Consider the following 13,871-nt stretch of genomic DNA (forward strand, 5'->3'; position numbering starts at 1 on the left):
TTACAGTTCATTTCTGCTTAAGTGAATCCCTAATACAACTTTAGGAAAAAAAATTTTCTATTGTGTCATTCGAAAGAAAAAGGAAAGAAAAGACTTAAAGGTGATGGCTTTCCCTTTTCTCTTCATTTTTCCCACCTCCTCTCTGTCTCTCTCTGCATCTTTCTCTGTCTCTCTCTGTATCTTTCTCTGTCTCTCCCTTCTTCTTCTCAAGCTTACCCTCTCTCCTCTGGATCAACAATCCTATCATGGACTTTTGGGTCTTAAAAAGAGGAAATACAACTTGAAACTTGAGGTGACTGTGGATATGTATATGTACAGCAAAGCATTCTGGCATCAAACATTCAGAGTAACAGTAACGCATTTAGGACATTAGGTTTCGTGGACAGTCTAGGAGTCCTCTTTTTATATGTTTGAGGTCTATGATTGCGTTGAATTTTTTGGGAGGGGCACATCCAGCAGTGCTCAGGGCTTACATCTGGCTCTATGCTCAGGAATTATTCTTGATGAGCTCAGGAGACCCTATGTGGTGCCGAGATCAAATTGGGAATGGTAGCAGGCAAGACAAATTGTCTACTTGCTGTAAAATCTATTGCTAAGGCCCATGCTTTGAATTTTGTAGCGAGGCAACTACTCTTAGCAGCCATGTCCCTCACTGCTGAATTGGACTCCTTACATGGCACTGGTCTCACAGTTTTGTGTAACTTTACCTTCCTGATGGCAGAAATGGAAAGTCTATTGGAAGCCCATTAGCAGAATAAGGCTCTACATCATGGTACGCTAGATGAATTGAATGCCTTTATCTCACACAGCTAAGGATAGTGGTCGATTCCATTGATGTCACTTTATCATATATTCCTCTGGTCATGCGAAACTTAAGTCTTGGAAATAACTCCATTGAATGGATATTTAAGTTGGTGATGCATGGTTAATTTATATTGTTACTAATATTAATAAGGACGTAGCTTGCTTTTTCTCTCTTGAATACACACATCTCACTCTTTCCTCAAATCTTTCTAAGTATGTTTTATATGAACTGCCTTGTGGGGCCAAAACAATAGCACAGCAGGTAGGGTGCTTGCCTTATACTCAGCCAACCCAAGTTCAATTACTATCAGGAGTGAGTTATTCCTGAGCAGAGTCAGGAGTAAGCCCTAAATATTGCTTACTTGGTTTGGTGTGGCTCCTAACCAACCAAATCAACCAAGGTGTCTCACTTTACCAGAGAAAAATCAATAATGATGATATGATAGCAACTAGAGGGTTGTTACTTAAATGACAAAGGAGCAAGCTCTTCACTAGCATGGGCAATGGTAAGTAAAAAAGACTTAGAAGTCACTCAGAAGTTCCCAAGGTTTGGCTTAACAAAGAGTTTTGGGCCTGAGAGAACAGTCAGGGCTTAAGGTGGCAGGCTCACATATGGCAGACCATGGTTTAATTCCAGCAGCCAATAGGGGTTCTAAATACCAGTAGTGATCCTAGAGCATAGAGCTACAACTGGACTCTGTGTAGCAAAGGATGTGGCTCAATCACAGCACCATAAGTCAAAGGATGTCTTGAGACAGCAAGTGCAGTCTCAAGTTTTAGCAAGATGTTTTAGCAAGATGCTGTGCAAACAACGGTGTTGTGTACCCATCTACCTATTTACCCATCTACCCATCCAGGTATAAGTCAAGGAAGGAATGAGTTTATGGGAGTCTATAAGACCAGACTATGGACTTTCATTGGACCAAGAAAGGGACAGAATGATAGCACAGTGGTAGGGAGTTTGCCTTGCAAACTAGGTCGAACCTAGATTCAATCCTCAGCATTTCTATGTTCCCCGAAACCTGCCAGGGACAATTTCTGAGTGGAAGGCCATGAGTAACCCCTGAACACTGGCAGGGGTGGCCAAAAAAACATAAAAAATAAAAAAATAATAAAACAACAAGGGACCAAGGAGGGTCTATTGAAAATGACAGCTCTAGAACTGTCTAGAACACAGGCCAGAGTAAGGTGGGGAGGAGAGACACTTGGGACATTGGTGATAGGAATGTTGCACTAGTGAAGGGATTTTTTTAATATATATATATATAATGAATAAATAAAAAAATCAAAGGCTGGAGAGATAAACAGCAGGAGGGCATCTGGCTTGCACACAGCCAACCCTGGATGGGCGGTGGTTCGAATCCCGGCATCCTATATAGTCCCCCGAGCCAGAAGCAATAAAAAAAAATGAGAGCTGGGTTTCCCACATTTCTATATTGATGAGATCCTTCTGTTGAGAAAAAATTGGGGTAAGTATGATGGGGAAGGGCAAGAGAAGCAGGAAGAAAGGCCAAAACTTTTATAAGCACTGTGGGTCTCCTCATCACTTTCAGGATTACAGACACCCTGGAAAGTCCATCTACCTAAAGTCTATATCATGGTGATAAGAGAAATAATGTTATGTCAAGAAATGCTGGGATTGTTGATTAGGAAGAGCCACCAGAGCCCAACCAGGAGTGATTACCGAGTGCAGAGCCAGGAATAAGCCCTGAGCACTGCCAGGAGTGGCCTCCAAACAAGACCAGACCAAAAAGAACATGCAGAGATGCAAGGCCCTCTCCACCCTAGGAGCCACCTCAGCCCAGAGCAGTGTAAACAAGCCAAACAGAAAAATAAAGACCATCACAGGGAAAGACAAAACCCTTGATCTGTCATTTTTAATTCAATTCACCCCGGGAGCAGAGCTGTGGTGTGAAATGCATTGGCTCCATTCGCCACAGGTGCTGTGTGCATGCCCCGTGGGTTCTTTTAGCTTGCATCCTGCCTCTTGCTCTCTCCCTCTCTCTTCCTCTCATTAACACCACCTCCGGATGAGAAGCATCTGAAGCAGAGGCTGACATGCCGACCCATTGCTTCTGTGCCCTGGCGTGCTAGGAGTGGGTAAGACCATGCCAGGCTGGTGAGCGCGGCAGTGTGGAGACACACACTTTTGCCCTGGAAAACAGGCTTTGCACCCTGCTAGGAAAACAGCTCTCTGGAAGAGCAATGCCTGCTAGTAAAATGGTCTAATTCAGTAAACAGTGATTAAGACTCTGACTCTACAAATGGTCCTCATCGTCACCACCCCAGACCCAAGGCTGCTTGAATGTACATGGAAGGAAGGAAGGAAGGAAGGAAGGAAGGAAGGAAGGAAGGAAGGAAGGAAGGAAGGAAGGAAGGAAGGAAGGAAGGGAGGGAGGGAGGGAGGGAGGGAGGGAGGGAGGGAGGGAGGGAGGGAGGGAGGGAGGGAGGAAGGAAGGAAGGGAGGGAAGGAGAGAGGGAGGGAGGGAGGGAGGGAGGGAGGGAGGGAGGGAGGAAGGAAGGAAGGAAGGAAGGGAGGGAGGGAGGGAGGGAGGGAGGGAGGGAGGGAGGGAGGGAGGGAGGAAGGGAGGGAAGGAAGGGAGGGAGGAAGGGAGGGAAGGGAGAGAAGAAAGAAAGGGAGGGAGGGAAGGGAGGGAGAGAAAGGGAAGGAGGGAGAGAGGATGGGAACAAGGGAGGGAGAGAGGGAAGGAAGAAGAAAAGGAAGGAGAAAGGAAGGAAGGAGAAAGAAAAGAAACAAGAGAGAAAGAAAAAAGAAAGAAAAGAAAGTGACAGAAAGAAAAAGGAAAGAAGAAAAGAAAAGAAAGAAGAAAGGAAAGAAAAAAAGAAAAACAAGGTAAGAAGAATGAAAGACAGAAAAAGAGAAAGAAAGAAAGAAAGAAAGAAAGAAAGAAAGAAAGAAAGAAAGAAAGAAAGACGGAAGAAGGAAAGAAAAAAGAAAGAAATAAAAGAAAAAAAGAAAGAAAAGAGAGAGAAAGAAAAAAGAAAGAAAGAAAGAAAGAAAGAAAGAAAGAAAGAAAGAAAGAAAGAAAGAAAGAAAGAAAGAAAGAAAGAAAGAAGAAAGAGAAGAAAGAAAGAAAGAAAAACGAAAAACTGGGAAAGCTCTGAAATAATTGAGTGTAATTTAGGAGGGAAGGCATGAGGGAATGGGGTGAATTTAAAGAGAGAGAAGGATCTAACCCTGGTCCTTGAAAGGCAATGACTGCTTCTGAAATGAATATTTAAAGGTATTTATTTTCCTCACAGTGCTGCAAGTTTGGGGTGCATACAGCTTTTCTAAATCAAGAGCCCAGCCTCATATTACAGAAAACTAAAGTCCTTGCACTGCAACAGCTGCTCCTTTTTGTTGTTCTCAGTCACTCAGTCCCTCCAATGGGAGATTCAGAGGGAGAGCAGAAGAGATCTCTCAAGTCCTCATATGCCCAGATGAGTAGAAATGCTCCTTTGTTCAACCAATTTCTTAAATGATGGAAAATATATGCCAAGTACAAGACTACCTTTCTGGTTTTAAAATCCATTCATTCACAGCTGAAGACAGCTGAGTGTGTGTTTGGGATTACACTACTAAAATACCAAAACACTCCTAAATGATTTTTTAAAAAATATTTTCCTATCTATTGAAGACAAATATTGAAGTACCATCTCATCTAAATTAGCTTTCTTATAAGGCTATGAACTATTTCCAACGATATTTAAAACAGTTCAAAATTATATCTTCTCAAATGTGGGAGTTAGTTTAGATTCATGACTGACAGTCATTCTTGAACATAGAATACCAATGTAATAAATAAATAAAATTATAATGTCCTTAGAGTTATCTGTATTATTGTGTGTGTCATATATTATGCATTAAAAGGCTTCTAAATGTAAATGCTTGTGTATATATTTCTTTCTGGTTAAAGACGTAAAAGATATAAATTTTCTGAGTTCTAATTCCCCCAAAACTGCCTTTCTAGACATTGGCCTCTTCATTAGATTCTGTATTCATAGATAAACCCATTACACAGTCATTATTGAGGAAAATGCCTTCCATTATGACTCTATGCTTGAGAAATTGGTAAAGAAGATTGATACTCTCATAAGATAATAACAGAATATAATAGCCTCAAACACCTCTCTACTCCCATTTTATTTCAGCTTTGCTTCTGGATAATTGCTGCTACAATTCATTGTGAAGAAGCATTTTTTAAAAATTAGGGACAATCCAGCCTTTAAGAAGTTCATTCGGGAATGTAGACTGTCACCACAAATTTAGTGATGACTCTCGTTGCAAATGTGTTTACATCATTACTATTAACAGCTCGGAAGGATAATAATGTCAGTTCTACAAGTGGTCAATGGGAATGATTTGCAGGCAACTTTTGGCTTGTTGCCAACCTTTGTCCTTTTTCCCAGTATAGACATAATCAGAAGTTGGGGTTGAGAGGTAGCCTTTCAATTCTTCCATATAATTGGACCAAGTTCCCAATCCATGTCAGACAGAGCAGGTTATATGTTCTAGATTCATAACTTCAAAACAAGTCTTATTCTCATGATTGCTTCTCTTAACCTCTCCCATAAATACATCAGGAATTGCTTGGGCTCTACTATCCCATCAGCAACTTCAGGTGTTAAGAGAGTCAAAACTGCCAACAGGGAATTAGAAAGAGCATCATCAGGCCATTTACTAAGCTTTCTGAGTACCATCTCCACTCTATAAATAGGACTCATCAATCAATGAATCAATCAGTCAATCACTTTAACTATCTTTTCTCTTAAAAATCATTCCTATACACTAGCCTAGGGGATAATCATTTTATATTAGCTAGTCTGTTCCTCCAAAGGAAGTCAATCTGCCCCTTTTTTAAGGAGTCATCATCTTCAAAAATACCCAAGTGCCCCCAATGTCATTAAGGGGACAAGATATTGAAATGGAAAAAATTACCAGACAATAAATGATTCAAGTGCTGATTCTACTTTTGTTAGCTCAGTAACTTGGAGATATTGAGCTCCCTTTGGCTCAGAATCCTTAACCAAATAAAGATGAGAGGAAAGAAAAGAAAGAAAGAAAGAAAGAAAGAAAGAAAGAAAGAAAGAAAGAAAGAAAGAAAGAAAGAAAGAAAGAAAGAAAGAAAGAAAGAAAGAAAGAAAGAAAGAAAGAAAGAAAGAAAGAAAGAAAGAAAGAAAGAAAGAAAGAAAGAAAGAGAGAGAGAGAGAGAGAGAGAGAAAGAAAGAAAGAAGAAAGAAAGAAAGAAAGAAAGAAAGAAAGAAAGAAAGAAAGAAAGAAAGAAAGAAAGAAAGAAAGAAAGAAAGAGAAAGAAAGAGAGAGAGAAAGGAAGGAAGAAGAAAGAAAGAGAAAGAAGGAAGGAAAGAAAGAAGGATTAGGACTCTTGCTTTGCACATGGTGGATCCAATTCCTCACATCGTATGGTTCCCTGAGTACCACCAGGAATGATCTCTGGCCACAGACACAAGAGTATAGCTTGGTGTGGCACCTTTCCACCCACCACCCCCAATAAAATCCCTCAGATGAGAAGGTTCATAAGAAATTTCAGATGATTCAAAGAAAAAGGAAAGTAGAGCTGAGAGAAGCTTCCCAGTTTAACTTGAGGTAGAACCTCAAAAGCCAACTTCCTTCCCCAATTTGAGTACCAAGCTTCATTGATTCTCCTCAATGATCCTCCCCCTACAGACTGCAATGGTGGGTTATCAGGTCTTGATGGGCCAAGTTAGTGGAGCTCATACACAGAATGAATCAGCTCCATTAGGGAGAAGTGGTCAGGAATGATTTTCTTTCCTACCTGCACCTCTATTAATAAGATTAATAAGAAGATGTCAGAGCTAGGAGGAAGTATGAGCAGACTAGAATTCTCCTGGTGTGTGCGGTTGTAGCCCTTAATCAGAAGAGCAGTTAGGAAACTCCAGCAGGTCATCTGAGAGTGAAATGCAAATCTAACCCACGAATATACAGAGCATCTAGGTACCAACTATTTTCATCATTGATTAACCAGCCCCGTGACCTTTTCAGTAAGAGAAATAATTGGCAGTTTTAACCAACGAAAAATTGATCCCATTACTCAGGATAGAATTTTCCACTTTTTTTTTTCTTTTATCAAAAGAGAGGCTTATTAAAGAGGCCACTTTCTGTTCCTTTTTCAGGGTCATGCATATGTAAGTAAGCAAGGCTATTATGTGTCATCTCTGAGAATGGACGGGGCAGCCACAAACACAAACATTCCAAGGCACCCCGGTCTTCCGCATTCACCAATTACAGTAATGCTGATGACATATCGAGTTTAATGCACATGGCATTAAAGTCGCCCCCCTCCTTTTTCTAGGAAAATCTAATTACACCAAACCCAAGCACTCAATCAAACCTGTTATTCTGTGGCTAAACAGCCTGGCGTTAATGCAATTTGAGGAGATTCAGGCCATGACTGGAAACGTCATGTATTAACAATATCTAATGGGGGCTCCCGTAGGTAAATGAATATGCTAACAAGTAAGATCATGGCTAAATCTAATATCTTTAAGCTGTTTAATTCCAAACAGTCCCTTAATAAATCAATTGACCGGGAGAGCTGATGCCCCTATCAATTATTCAAGAGGGCAAATAAATATTTCAGATGATTTGATAGGAAGGCTAGTGCTAGTCTTCTAGAAAGCTTTGCATTTCATTAGCCTCTTGCTAAAAGTTTTATAATGAGCAGAACACAGGTGGTATCCCCAGCCGAAGAAATAGGAATGGGAGAAAGAAGAGATTGGAGATCAACACTTCCTTCATCTCCACATCATTCCATTATCCGTACTTTTTCTTTTGTAATGTGAAAATTGGAGTCAAGTCCCCCCAAAGAATTATCATCCTCTGCAATCACCAAGGAAATTAAAATGATCAAAAGTATGTCATATTGCAAAGGGTCTTAATTGTAATTCCTATTGGAAATGCAATTATCAGATACCAATAACACAGATATAATTTATGCCATTGCACAACCAAATAGCCCTTCACCAAATATTTAACATTATCAATTCCATTTTCCAGAAGAAGAAATTGAGTTTCTCTAGTCATTTTTAAAGCGCTCATGGGGTCACCTGTGTTTGAAAACAAATGTGCTATTTTTTTTCAGCTTTAGGGACCATGATTCATATCGAAGGCATACATTTCTGTTTAATACGACACCTGCCTTATGAATAATCTCCATTCAGGCTTCTGATCTTTTGTGTCAGGGGGAAAAAAAAAGAAAAGAGAAAGAAAAATGCATTAAAGTGATTGACACCATTATCCTTAATGGGCACAGGAATGTTTGCATGTTTAAAATGAACTTAGTCAAGAAAGATTAAAAGAAAATGAATGAAATAAAAATGAATGAAATTAATTGACCCACCCTTGGGAGAACAGTTAGGAAGGAGTCACACTATTATTTTGACTCTTCGACCATGGGTGTGGTCACACAGAGACTATTAGAAATGGTTGTGGAAAAGGCTGATGTCTTCCACCACTATTTTACATTATCTGAGAAAGAGAAAAATTGGTCTCTTTTTCTCTTAAGCTTTGGGATTGATCAAACAACAGCTTTATCAAATTTCACAACTGCAAGCTGCGAAACGAAATGGCTTGTGATCTCTTAACTGTATTTTACGGTTTACAAATGTAACATTATTGGATAAATTACTGTAAGCATTATTGTAATAAGAAGTACTATAAAAGAAAAAACAAATTTTCATTATCTGAAAAATAAAACTTAATTGTCAGAGGTCTGAATATAAAACACAGTTGATGGCTATTTTTTTTCCAAATGGAAAGATCCATATAAAATTCACTGAATGAGGATTTTTCTATGCAGACTGTTATACACTACAGAACACTCAATGAGCTATGAAAGAGACATCTCAGCTTCAGAAAATCATAATTTAAATGTTAGGTTTGTTCATTTTCAGCTTCATGAATCAATAGAGTAAATCCCGTAGATGATTCTGTAAGTAAAATCTGGTCATGTTTAAAATCAGATTTGGGTACTTTCACTCATCAGAAATATCTTTTCAGGGAATCATTTAATTAAGTATTTATTTGTTTAATATTCTAAGCCCCACAGGAATCATAAAGGATTGGGACAAGAGAGCATATTTAACATAAGACAATGTTCCAACTCTGTTCTCTCCCCAAGAATAAAGTTAAATATTAGAAAAATAATCGCACGCTATAACAAACGGAAAACTCATGTCGCATCAGAAAGCAAAATAAAAATCTCAAAGGTGTAAGGTATGAAATTGGAACAAAGAAGGAGATGAGAACCAGGAGTCATTGAGAAAAGAATAACCAGAGAAGGTAGAATTACTTCCAGGTTAAGTTATTCTATAGGCGGCCAAAGGTTTCTACCACTGGGCAACAATTTTATTTTGAGTTATTTCTAGGTTGAGTTTTCTGATCCAATGGTATCACTTGATTAAAGCTAAGATATTATATACAAACCTTTTTTTTTTTTACCCAATAGTGTTGATTAAAGTATAAAATACTAGCTCTGTTTAAGTGTTTAAATAAAGTGATGACCTGTGTTGAATTCAGTGTTCGGGTAACCCTGGGATGGTGAATCCTGGGATGGTGGGAGTTGGCCACTTGCAATCAAGGATCCTGTTTCATCTCTTTTATTAATCCCTACTGTCTCTTCAGCCCAAATTTAGTATACTTGTACTTCCCAGAAATGCAGAAAAGAATGCTTTTCAAAGTCATGGGTTCCAAAGAAGTATTTGGTAAATAAATAAAAACATGCTTTAAATTAAAGCATATGCATATTTAGAATTATTAGTGTTTTAAGTAGAATGCTTCTATGCATGTTTAGTAAAGCCAGAGAAGTTCCTACAAAATTTGTTGGCAGAAATAAAGAGTTCAGGATAACAGGTGACTTTGTCTAAGATCTAATGAAGTTTTGATTTTTTTTCTGTGTGGGTAATCTAAACATAATTGTGAGGAACAAGTGATTTAAATAGATGTAAATGAAGTAAGAATTCCTTGGAGAACTTTCCAGCGAAGAGTTTCCAAAATCTTTTGGTAATTTAAAACCCTAGTGTTGCTAAGTTACCTTAAAGGATGGATAGTCATTGAATATTTTAATCATTTCCAAGACCAAATACTGAAAACACGAGTTGCTGAATGTAAATTTATTTCCTTATTATAATTAACAAATTCGAAGGGACTTTGGTCTAGTGATATGCATTTTGATAAAATAAAAATATGTTTTAGAAACTATAAGTATTTATAAGTAAATCCAATCCAAAGAATAAATTAAAATCAGCCCACCATTTCCTGTTTCCTAACTTTATCTAAAAATGAAGATTTCTAGGGTTGGTAGATCAAATTAGATAGTAACAAAACAATCAGGCAGTCATAATTATGAATAAAAAAAGATGAAGGGGAGGTGAAGAACTGAAATGCCTTTTGCAGAGTGCCATGTAAGTGATCTTGTCCTTGAAGAAAAGTCTGTCTCTTCTGTGTGTCAGTTTTACGTGTGGTAAAACCGGTCAGGATTGTAATAAATTCGAATCTTCCAAGGAGACCAACACGAATTTCATACTTGGCTTCTCTTCCTACCAAGGATGACCTCGCTGTTTTAGTTCAATTATCTGTCCTTAACAAGAATGACATTTATTTATTTTTACCATTGTTTCTGGCTAGAAAGCCAAGATGTCATGCTTTGCTCAGATAATTTTCTGTCTCATGTGTGTGCATGTCTGTACCTGGAAATCTTAGTTATGCCAGTAAAAACAGATAGCAGTGGGTTGTTTCACAGTGTTCAGTGACCCATTTCATCAAGCTTTTTAAGAAAACCACTATACTATCCATTCCCCAGTGCATTTTCTCCTAGGGAGTCATTAACAAAATGATGGAAATGGATATTCTGGTGGACACAGTCTAAGAAAGAGATTGCACTGAAAGGTTCTATGGTACTCCCCACATCTATTTTCAAGGTAAGCTTCTGATAAACTATTCTCAGTGATTCCCTTAAGTGGCCAAGGGAAAAATGCAAAGTTAAAAGAAATAGAAAAGCCTTGCAAAATTTTAGTGGATACCAGCACTGTACTTCTTACTTGAGATTCTCTTCTCATAGAACAGTAAATCCTTAGAAGTGAAAGGGGATTCCTTAGTGGATGGATCTAATAAAGTTCGAAGAGAAGTTTTATTTCATATTGTATGAATGACTCTGGGGTCTTCACTGAGAGGAAAACAATCATTTTTGTGGGAATCTTTTCTTTTTAGTTTTAGGCCATAGAGCCCCCTCCCAATTCATCTCTTTGATAGCCATTTTATTTTTAAGTTGAAAGGCTCCAATGTTTACCCAACAATGGATCTCACCTTAGAATTTCCTGAGTAAATGGAACCTGAATTTTTTTTGCCACTTACACCCTAGCAACACATTGTGGGAAAGAAGTTCAGTAGCATACCCTAATTTAATGGAAGCACCCCAAAATTTGTACCCTAGTTCTGAGAGTCATATCAGTGAAAATGATTCTCTATGAAAACTTAGAGAAGATGCAATAAGCTTCTATCTAGGTCCATCTACTTATTGCAAAAATAAGCTGAAATGGGTTGCTAAGTTTGTAAAGAGGAAAAATTGCAATCATCTCCAGATACTGTGACTTAATCTAAGCATTGAACTCCATCCTTCCAACAATCCAACCAGAAATTCCAAACACATGTCTCCTACATAGCAGCTAGTGTGACAAGCACGTGGCAACAAGCAGCAACAGAAAAGTGTACATGGAGGGATGATTCATGTGTCATGACAATCAAGCATGCAATTCGTTTATACAGACACAGGGTGGGAAATGGCCAAGCCCTGGGTCATAAAAGACCTAAAAAATCTTAGTAGATAGCCATGATACACAATACTGCAGCTATGTGTGCTTCTCATAGGCTGCCTGTATTGTATGGCCCATGAAGCCTGTAGAAAATGCCCCTTGGCAGAAAAAAAAGTTGCTACACATAATCTCTAACCTAAAACAACAAAAGGCTTTGATACATCTAAAAATTATATAAATTAGCATGTATATCTGTATGTATATATAAATATATAATAGGCACATATTGATAACACACACTAAGAAGGGCCAGAGAGATAGCATGAAGGAAAGGCGTTTGTCTTTCATGAAGAAGGACGGTGGTTCGAATCCCGGCATCCCATATGGTTCCCTGTGCCTGCCAGGGGCAATTTCTGAGCATAGAGCCAGGAGTGGCCCCTGAGCGCTGCCGAGTGTGACCCCAAAATAAAACAAAACAAAACAAAACAAAAAAAGAGGCAGTTGAATGAAGCCCAGCTACAGTGTCTAATAATTTTTGGGGGGACTTGGCAGATCAAAAATTACCACATTTTTTATTTTTTGCCATTTTACAGCCATCTCTCCACCAATGTGGTTTCATATCTCAAGACATGTTGTGAGTGAAGGGACATAGCAGAGGAGGAGATGGCAGAAAGTCAGGAATGATCCACTGAATACCTGGTGATTTCAATGGTCCCAAATGCTTGCTTGCTTTGCATAGGCTTCCTCATCACCATTCTTCTAATTCCAAATTCAGTAGTATTTTTTTAGAGATCAGGAGATCAGGAAAGAAGCCAAGTTGGCTGCATTTATATAGGTCCAAATATATTTAGATTCTGCTTTTTGATACTTTAAGTCCTTTTGGAATAAACTTAAGTTCCTATGATCCCAATCTTAGAAAGTTAAAGAAAACAGATACTATCAAAACTCTGTTTTTTTAATAGTCCCAGAGTTCAGAATTAAACCTAATATCCCCAAATTTTAGAGGACCCATAAAGGTAAACTAATTTTGTATAAATATTGAATACTTGTCCTTCTGATAACTGGAATATTCTAGAAAAAATAGATAATAAGCTCTGCTTATTGGGCTGAGTGAGCTTAAGATGGAATGCACCAGGGCCGGAGAGATAGCATGGAGGTAAGGCGTTTGCCTTGAATGCACAAGGTCAGTGGTTCAAATCCCAGCATCCCATATGGTCCCCTTAGCCTGCCAGGAGCAATTTCTGAGCATAGAACCAGGAGTAACCCCTGAGCGCTGCCGGGAGTGACCCAAAAACTAAAAAAAAAAAAAAAAAAAAAAAGATGGAATGCACCCCCAAGGAAGTAAAGAGTGAATTTTGTAAGGCTGGTACTCCAACCTGGAGACAGCTAGAAGAGTTGGTTTCTAAATAAAAGCCTTGTTTTACCTTTTGATGTTTCACATTCTGAACCTGCAATCCTATTTTGTAAATTAGTACAAAATTTTAAGGTAAATTTTTAAGGTAAAAAAAAGGATACGACAGTCTACATCAAAATATAGGGAATAGGGAGCCAGAAAGAGAGACAGCAGGTAAGGCATTTTCCTTGAACATGGCTCATCTGGATTTTATGCATAGTACTCTATTATGGCCCCCTCAGCAACACCAGGAGTAATTTTTGAGTTCAGAGCTAGGTATGGCCAAACAAAACCAACCACCATAACAAAAATATGAGGGAATAGCTGCATGTGGCTAGAAGCATCTATGCTTTTTTACCCTGTCCCAGGAGCTTTTCCAATATTAAGTGCTTTATATTATGAATTCTGCAAACACTCTATAAAAACCACTGCCATCACCCCCTTACCTCTATCATTGAGTCTACAAGGGAGATTGACTCTCTGCCCTCAATGAATTTCAAAGTATAATGCTAAATTTCCTCCCCAGAATATTATAGGTGCCACCCAGGTATTGCCTGTATTAGCACTTAGCATTTGAGCAGACTTCTAAATCACAGCTGAAGAAGAGTGTGTACATGTGAATCTAATTCAATGGTGTCTGATTTCAGTCCCACATTGTGCTTCATCCGGGATGAGTTTGTTGTTTACCTACACCTGCCTTCCTTGTGTTTTCATTAATTCAATTTAATTTCATTTATATGTAACCTGAGAGTAGCTTTCCCCTGCCGTCTGCCCACTCCATTTGTAAACTGAATTGAAGACATCATTGCTGCTTTAATGGCTGTGAGAGACTGAGAAATTAATAGCTCTCTCTTGAATTAGTAAATTATATTTTTCCAAAGAG

This window comes from Suncus etruscus, chromosome 11 (genome assembly GCF_024139225.1).
Source record: "Suncus etruscus isolate mSunEtr1 chromosome 11, mSunEtr1.pri.cur, whole genome shotgun sequence".
Taxonomy (NCBI): Eukaryota; Metazoa; Chordata; class Mammalia; order Eulipotyphla; family Soricidae; genus Suncus; species Suncus etruscus.